Source organism: Hylobates moloch, unplaced genomic scaffold, assembly GCF_009828535.3.
Source record: "Hylobates moloch isolate HMO894 unplaced genomic scaffold, HMol_V3 SCAFFOLD_12, whole genome shotgun sequence".
NCBI lineage: Eukaryota > Metazoa > Chordata > Mammalia > Primates > Hylobatidae > Hylobates > Hylobates moloch.
The window spans coordinates 92,292,726-92,302,043 of record NW_026652287.1 but is presented as its reverse complement, the minus strand read 5'-3'; the positions used below and the strand labels follow the sequence as shown (position 1 = coordinate 92,302,043).

The window sequence follows — 9,318 nt, the reverse complement described above, 5'->3', positions numbered from 1 at the left end:
ACAAAATCACTCAGCGTTTGCTTGTCTGTAAAGTATTTTATTTCTCCTTCACTTATGAAGCTTAGTTTGGCTGGATATGAAATTCTGGGTTGAAAATTCTTTTCTTTAAGAATGTTGAATATCGGCCCCCACTCTCTTCTGGCTTGTAGAGTTTCTGCCGAGAGATCAGCTATTAGTCTGATGGGCTTCCCTTTGTGGGTAACCCGACCTTTCTCTCTGGCCGCCCTTAACATTTTTTCCTTCATTTCAACTTTGGTGAATCTGACAATTATGTGTCTTGGAGTTGCTCTTCTCGAGGATTATCTTTGTGGCATTCTCTGTATTTCCTGAATCTGAATGTTGGCCTGCCTTGCTAGATTGGGGAAGTTCTCCTGGATAATATCTTGCAGAGTGTTTTCCAACTTGGTTCCATTCTCCCTGTCATTTTCAGGTACACCAATCAGACGTAGGTTTGGTCTTTTCACATAGTCCCCAATTTCTTGGAGGCTTTGTTCGTTTCTTTTTATTCTTTTTTCTCTAAACTTCCCTTCTCTCTTCATTTCATTCATTTCATCTTCCATCATTGATACCCTTTCTTCCAGTTGATCGCATCAGCTCTCGAGGCTTCTGCAATCTTCGCGTAGTTCTCGAAACTTGGCTTTCAGCTCCATCAGCTCCTTTAAGCCCTTCTCTCCATTGGTTATTCTAGTTATCCATTCGTCTAATTTTTTTTCACAGTTTTTAACTTCTTTGCTATCGTTTTGAATTTCCTCCTGTAGCTCAGAGTACTTTGATCGTCTGAAGCCTTCTTCTCTCAACTCGTCAACGTCATCCTCCATCCAGCTTTGTTCCGTTGCTGGTGGGGAACTGCGTTCCTTTGGAGGAGGAGAGGTGCTCTGTTTTTTAGAGTTTCCAGTTTTTCTGCTCTGTTTTTTCCCCATCGTTGTGGTTTTATCTACTTTTGGTCTTTGATGATGGTGATGTACAGATGGGTTTTTGGTGTGGATGTCCTTTCTGTTTGTTAGTTTTCCTTCTACCAGACAGGACCCTCAGCTGCAGATCTGTTGGAGTTTGCTAGAGGTCCACTCCAGACCCTGTTTGGCTGAGTGTCAGCAGCGGTGGCTGCAGAACAGTGGATTTTCGTGAGACCACAAATTCAGCTGTCTGATAGTTCCTCTGGAAGTTTTGTCTCAGAGGAGTACCTGGCCAAGTGAGGTGTCAGTCTGTCCCTACTGGGGGGTGCCTCCCAGTTAGGCTGCTCGGCGGTCAGGGACCCACTTTAGGAGGCAGTCTGTCTGTTCTCAGATCTCCAGCTGCGTGCTGGGAGAACCACTACTCTCTTCAAAGCTGTCAGTCAGACAGGGACATTTAAGTCTGCAGAGGTTCCTGCTGAATTTTTGTTTGTCTGTGCCCTGCCCCCAGAGGTGGAGCCTACAGAGGCAGGCAGGCATCCTTGAGCTGTGGTGGGCTCCACCCAGTTCGAGCTTCCTGGCTGCTTTGTTTACCTAAGCAAGCCTGGGCAATGGTGGGCGCCCCTCCCCCAGCCTTGCTGCTGCCTTGCAGTTTGATCTCAGACTGCTGTGCTAGCAATCAGCGAGATTCCATGGGCATAGGACCCTCCGAGCCAGGTGTGGGACACAATCTCCTGGTGTGCCATTTTCCAAGCCCGCTGGAAAAGCGCAGTATTAGGGTGGGACTGACCCGATTTTCCAGGTGCCGTCTGTTACCCCTTTCTTTGACTAGGAAAGGGAACTCCCTGACCCCTTGCGCTTCCCAAGTGAGGCAATGTCTCGCCCTGTTTCGGCTCACGCACAGTGCGCTGCACCGACTATCCTGCACCCACTGTTTGGCACTCCCTAGTGAGATGAACCCGGTACCTCAAACAGAAATGCAGAAATCACCTGTCTTCTGTGCCACTCCCGCTGGGTGCTGTAGACTGGAGCTGTTCCTATTCGGCCATCTTGGCTCCACCGCAAAGTCATGTCTTATGTGGTGGCAGGCAAAGTGGGTGTGTCTAGGGGAACTGCCTTTTATAAACCCTCAGATCTCATGAGACTTATTTACTATCATGAAAACAGCATGAGAAAAACCAGGCTCCATGATTCAATTACTTCCTACTGGGTCCCTCCCATGACATGTGGGGATTATGAGAACTAAAATTCAAGATGATATTTGGGTGGGGACACAGAGCCAAACAATATCACCTCCTTCACTGAAAATCTCCTGAACTACAAGAAGCTGGTTTCTCCATCCATCTAGATAGAGACTAGGTGCTAGGAATGGGTACTTATGTACTCTTTCCTCATTTAAAAAGGGATTGATTGCTTGGCTCTGAAATTCAGTTAATCAAGGCTTACTTGCATCTGCCACTCCTTGCTATTCTCACAGAAACATATAATTTTTATTTTATGCAGGCTTTTCTTACTAGTACCATAGATGTAAAGATCTTTTGTATCTTTATATCTCTTACTCAAAAGCAGAAATTTATTACTGTTTGATACCTATTGTCAAATCTCAACGGAAAGCATTATGTTATAATCTTTGTCTTTGTTTGTTCAGGCTGCTATAACAGATGATCATAAACTGGGTGGCTTATAAACAACAGAAATTTGTTTCTCACAGTTCTAGAGGCTGGGACATCCACAATCAAGTTGCCAGCAGATTCAGTGTCTGATGAGGGTCCACTTTTTGGATCATAGTTGGCTGTCTTTTTGCTGTTTTCTCCCATGGCAAAAGGGGTAAAGGAGTTCTGCCGAGTGTATTTTTTTTTATAGGGGTGCTAATCCCACTCATGAGGGTTCTCCTCTCATAACCTAATTACCTACCAAACACTCCACCTTCTAATACCATCATAGTGAGGATTAGGGTTTCAATATAAGAATTTTGGAGTGACACAAACATTGTCTATAACAGTGTTACATCTTCAACTTTGGCTACTTTTTTTTTAGTTCATATGAAACTTTCAGTAGGTTGCAAGCCTTCAAAGGATGACAAGGGTCTACTTTTTAGGAAATTTATTTTGTATTTGTAAAAATATTATTGCAAAATCTACAGTAGATAACATTACAAAGAACATCATCACATGAAGAAAGTCATGATTTTCTCAGAATAATTTCTTAGAACAGAAATTGCTGGGTCAAGGTTGTAGGCATTTCAAAGCCTTGATAAATACATGACCAACATACCTTCTGGAAGATTTGGACCAATATTCACCTTAATCAGTGCTGGCACAGATGTGTTTTCCTCTAATCACACCCAATTAAAAAATCTTTTAAAGGTAAGTTTGATAGTTTAAAAAACTTCTTCCTTTGAAAGTTTCTTTTTATAGCTAGTGAGGCTGAGCATCAACGTGATGTCCACAAGTCCTTCTGTGAAAGGATTTTTCCCTCACTACTTCTTTAACCTCCTCATCCTCCACTCTTCCCTGACTTTTCAAAGTTGCAGCCACATGGGCCTTATTTCAGTGCTCAAATCGGCCAAACTCTTTCCCTTTTTTGAAAATTTTACCTGTGCTCTTCCCTCTGCCTAGAACACTCCATCCCAAAACCTTTGCATAGCCAGATCCTTGTTATGATTCTAGCATGACTGCATATGTCACTTCCTGAGGTTTTCCCTGAGTTTCTGTTCTAAAGAAGCCTGGTCTCTTTCTTCATGCCATTGATCAAAATTTGATAGTACACTGCTCCATAATTTATCTGTTAATTTTCTGTCTCCTATCACTGAGAATTAAGCCGAGTGAGAGAAGGAACCTTGTGTGTTTTGTCCACTGTTACACCCCCAAATTTAGAGGAGTGCCTGTCACATAAGAGATACTCAAAAAATACATTGAATGAATAAGTGTTTTTATGTTCACTGAAAGTTTGTATTTATACTTTGAGGAGCACTTTGGACTGAATTGTTTGTCTCCTAAATGTGTAGGTTAAATCCCTAGCCCCCAGTGTGATCGTATTTTTTGGTGGGGCCTTTAGGAGATGATTAGGTTAGATAAGATCATAAGGGTGGGCCTCATGACGGGATTAGTTCCCGCATAAGAAGAGAAAGAGACACCAGAGCTCTCTTTCCCCCTGCCAGGTGAGGATATAATGAGAAGGCGGCCATCTACAAGCCAAAATGAGAGCCCTCACCAGAAACTTTTCATGTTGGGACCCTGATCTGAGGCTTCCAGCCTCCAGGACTGTGAGAAAATCAATGTCTGTTGTTTAAGCCACCCAGTGTATAATATTTTGTTATGGCAGCCCAAGAAGACTAAGACAGGGAGTATATAAGCACATACATTTTCCACATTTGCTCTTGGGATCTTTCTTTCTTTCTTTGTTTCTTTCTCTTCTTTCTCCTTCCTTTCTTTCTCTTTCTTTCCTTCCTTCCTTCCTTCCTTCCTTCCGTTTTGTAAGATACAGCTTACTTTTTTAATTTTTCAAGGGATTTTCAGAGAATTGATGAGTGAAGTCCATCTCAGAGCTGCACCTGCTGATGCATCTCCTCATTCAGCAGGAAATCTTATTGCTCTATGCTATGAAATGATGGATGAGTTTGTACTGTACATTTATCTATAGTTGAACTTGATGCTATTTAGTGTTAATAGACTATTATTCATTAAAATTTGTCACCCAGACAGAATTAAAGGTCTGAGGTCAACAAGTTTGCTCATTTCAAAACATCTCTCTCTGGTTCTTCCAGTTGCTCATTCCCAGTAATGCTTGGTGATCTGAGAGAGAGAGAATCACTGTCCCCTCTATGTTTTCTCAGTACTGCTTGAGTAACCTTTAACATTACATGATTTTTGCTTGGCTATTATTCTTCCTCTCCAGCATGTCACCTTCTTCTTTTTCTACCACAGTGAACTCCACCAAAACCTACCTCATGTATCATCTCCTTTGAGAATCCTTTCCAAGACCTTTTAGAGAGGAGTCAACAAACTTTTTCTTTAAAGGGCCAAATAGTAAATAATTTAGGCTTTGTGAGCCAGTGTAGTGTGAACGCTGCCATATATAAGACGTAAATGAATTAGCATGGCTATGTTCCCATAAACACTTAATTTAGAAAAACAGATCAGATTGTAGTTTGCTGATCTCTCTTCAAAAGAATTAGTAGAGCTAAATTATTGTGCTTTTGAAATTGTTAGGTATATGGTTGTTCATTTGGGCTACTTTGAATGTAGTTACAGTGCATTTTGCTCTGTTTCTGGCACATGTATTGGGCATGCAATAATTCTTTGAAGAAAAAAAATGAAAGGAAGAAAATATAAGATAACTGTAGAAATGGAGAGACAGAAGCAAGTGAGAAAGTTACTGTATTTGATAAAATAAATAATGCTAATGACTATAACAGATAAAAGCCCAAACCTCCATGTCTTAACCAAGATTTATTTTTTGCTCATATCATAGTTCAATGGTGAATGACAAGGTGAAATGATAGAGTCTGTTCCACACAGTCATTCAGGAACCCAGGGCCTTCCATCTAATGGTTTCACCACATACTCTAAATCCTCAGTCCTCTCCATTCAGCTAGGGAAAGAGAACTAGGTTCACAGGTGCAAGGTTTTTATGGCCGAGGACTGGATATGGTACCCATTACTTTTGCTCACATTCTGTTGGTAAGATCTCAGCCACAGTTACCACCCAACCATAAGGAAGGCTGAAAAATATATTCTGGCTTGTGCCTGGGAAGAAGAGGGGAATATGGCTATTGGTAAGCACTAGCAGTTTAGTTTGGACTGCTTTAAAAGAAGTCAATGAAGGGTTAAAGCAGTCTGTATGAGAAAGCCATACCAAATTATTTGCTTCTCAGGGGGAGGAAGCAGGACTTTCAACAATGGCCTACTGGTTAATTTTCTCCATAGAACTTTGCAGCACTCGTAAGTGTTGTCGTGTGCAGATAATAAACTATCTTAGATAAATACAGGTGTATGCTAATGTGGGAGGAAAAATACTGATTGGTCATACTCCAAGATACATCAAAACACTACAGCAGATGTATGGGAATGCATCCGCCCTCGGTCTGGGTGAGGTTACTGGCATGTTTAGTTATTTTAAAGCCCAAGGTACAATTATCAATCTCCTCAAAACAATTTTATCCTAATTTAGTTTCAATTACACTGAGTCTGTTTCTCAGTAGCTGCAATTATGTCCTTCAAAATAATCCCACTGGACATTTCTCAGAGTTATTGAGAGTAATTTCTTATCAGAGTTGCTGGGAAGTAGGGGTAAGGATGAGAAGGTAAAGATCTTATATATATTAAAGCAGTTTTAAAGTACTTCATGAAAGAAAGACATTGATAAGGCAATAAATAGCATGTGGTAATTATAATATTCTTATTATCATTCTTTTAGTTTATTTGTTGCAGTTGACTTGCTTATGGAGTTAAAATACCAGTAATGGTGCTTGCCTAAGGGAGATTAATCTACGAGACTTTTTCTTTATTAAGGGATTATAGGCAAGCTGTTTTCCTGGTGATGCAAAAAGGGATTGTGGGTTCCTTCCAAAATTCTACTTACTTTAAAAGTCTAGTTTTAAGTGGGCTTTCCAGTAGAGTAGATAATTTGGAGATTGATGCAATTTAGCATTCGTTCCTGGGCATTAATTCCTGTTGTCCCTGTGGTGGTTTGTGGTGCAAATTTCAGTATCTGGAATTAGAGTTAGGCTCCTGGGCTGAGACAACTTGAAGAAAGCCAGAAAAAAGGCTGGAAACAAACAAACAAACAAACAAAAAACAACACTACCCTTTCACTTCAGAAGAATGAAACATCTTAACCCAAGCCACATTCCTTAAATAGGCCCTCCACTTCTTCCGTGACTGCTCCAGAAGTATCTAGCGCTGGTCCCACTCAATCTCCAGCAAAGTCATCAGCATTTCAGAACTGCTGTCACAACTCCGGTTCCCTAGAGGGTGTACGGTCCTCCCTATTGCCATACCATAGAGCACGGATATATTTAGCTCAATAACCAGGCTTAGAAATTGTTATGACTTCTAGTTTCTGTCCTGTCTTTTCTCTTAAGGCATGAGTTATCTTGGCTGACACTAAAAAATGAATAGAATGCAGGTGTAGTGAGAATTAGTGAGGGCTGTAAATTTGTTTTTATCATTGTCAAGTTTTCGTTTTCTTTATGTTTAAGGAATTTGTATATCTAAGAATGTAAAATTAACCATTACAAAAAATGAAAATTATGTATGTGTACTATTAAAGAATGATTGTGCTAACCAAAGAAAGAGAACACCATCATTAAATAGCTAGTTGAGATTTGATTTTGGTTTGGAAAGTAGAAATTCACTGGAGAATTCCCAGGAAAGTGGGTGCTACATGAACTGGGCACTTGGAAACACAATAGCCTCCCAGTAAATGATAGTCATTGGTAATGACTGAGTGTTCACCATGTCCTGGGCACTGTTTTAATAACCCTATGACATGATACCTATAGTATAGGCACTATGCTTCCCATTTTATAGATGAGAAGACTGAGGCACAGGAGATTTATGGATTTTGTCTAAGTTTGTAAAATAAGCTCAGAGCCAGAATTCAAACCCATCCAGAATGGCTCCAGGATGCCACTCTGGATAACCTCTCTTACACTCTGTTGTCACCAGCTTGGCATATGGGTCCCCTTCCCTGGGTCCCTTTTCATTTTCCTGATTTTTTTGGGGGGTGTAGATCTAAGAAAAGAAAGGACTATCCTTTTTCATGTAATACTCACAGCTTTTCCTCTCCTATTCAGATAGCAGTCCCAGCTCCAGGTGGAAACGACAGCTTACTTATCAAGGGGGTTACAGTGTCTGCAGCCTGCACTGAGTCAGAGTGTCTGAGAGAGGTAAGGAGACTCTAGCCCAGTGTCAGAAGGGGAAACAAAGGGCCTTCTCTCCTCTTCAAATGTCCCCAAAGGACTTCAGGGCAGGTTAGCTGGGATGATTGCCTTGGAGCAGCTTGAAGAAACATTTTTATTGAGGATAATTAAACAGAGATAACTACTGTCCACCCCCTGTTCTCTCTCTCTCTCTCTCTCTCTCTCACACACACACACACACACACACACACACACACACACACACACAGTACATGATAGTCATATATGTTTGAATGTTCATATTTCAGCATTAATAAATTGATACTTGCTAACATTGTGGTTGCATGGAGCAAATGAAAATTATTACAGCTTGATATGGTTTGGATCTGTGTCCCCACCCAAATCTCGTGTCGAATGGTAACCCCCCAGTGTTGGAGGTGGGGCCTGGTGGGAGGTGATTGGATCACGGGGGTGGATTTCACCTTTGGTGATAGTGAGTAAGTTCTCATGAGGTCTAGTCATTTAAAAGTGTGTGGCACCTCTCTGCCTCTCTCTCTCAGTCCTGCTCCTGCCACATAAGATGCCTACCCCCACTTTGCCTTCTGCCATGAGTAAAAGCTCCCTGAGGATTTCCAGAAGCAGAAGCCGCTATGTTTCCTGGAGCGAACCTGAACTTCCCCAGAAGCAGAAGCCCTAAGCTTCCTGTAGTGAAGCCTGTGAAACTGTGAGCCAATTAAACCTCTTTTCTTTATAAATTACCCAGTCTTAGGCATTTCTTTATAGCAGTGCAAGAACAGACTTATACACAGCTTGATTATTTTTGCTCTTTTTGCACAAGAAATAAGAGAAGTAATAGTCTAGGACATGTAGCAGGACTTCTTTCACCTTTGGTGTCAAAGGTTTAGAAACACACCTGTGGAAACATAAGTTATATGTTGTAGATTATTCAAGTCAAAAAGACTGATGTATAAGAAGTGTGCCAGATGTGTTCATACTGATGAAAATAGTCTCTTCCTGTAGTAAAGATTGGAAGGCTTTTTCCAATCTTTTTGCTTTTTCCAATGTTCATGTGCTTTTTCCAGTGTTTTTGCCCATAGCTAATCAAATTTTCTTTGAAATGAGAAAAAAATGATAAATGTTTGAGCTGATGGATATCTTAATTACCCTAATTTGATCATTACACATTGTGTGCATGTATCAAAACATCACACGTACTCCATAAATATGTACAATTACTGTGTATCAATTTTAAAAATCTAAAGAAACACTTTATTTATTTTCTTTTTTTTTTTTTTTTGAGACTCTCGCTAGGTCGCCAGGCTGGAGTGCAGTGGTGCAATCTTGGCTCACTGTAACATCCACCTCCCAGGTTCAAGCAATTCTCCTGCCTCAGCCTCCCAAGTAGCTGGGACTACAGGTGTGCACCACCACACCCAGCTAAGTTTTGTATTTTTCGTAGAGATGAGGTTTCACCATGTTGGCCAGGATGGTCTTGATCTCTTGATCTTGTGATCTGCCCGCCTCAGCCTCCCAAAGTGCTGGGATTACAGGTGCACCTGGCCT

General features: G+C 41.1%; 1 long non-coding RNA gene across 1 annotated transcript in view; it reads left to right on the top strand.

Moving 5' to 3' along the window:
* The window catches only part of LOC131380834 (uncharacterized), a 68,280-nt gene extending 59,830 nt beyond the window's left edge, over positions 1–8,450 (top strand). The window contains exons 2-3 of the long non-coding RNA XR_009209089.1: positions 7,690–7,782; positions 8,316–8,450. This is a non-coding gene — a long non-coding RNA (uncharacterized LOC131380834). The remainder of the gene's footprint in view (positions 1–7,689; positions 7,783–8,315) is intronic.
* The last annotated feature ends 868 nt before the right edge of the window (positions 8,451–9,318 follow it).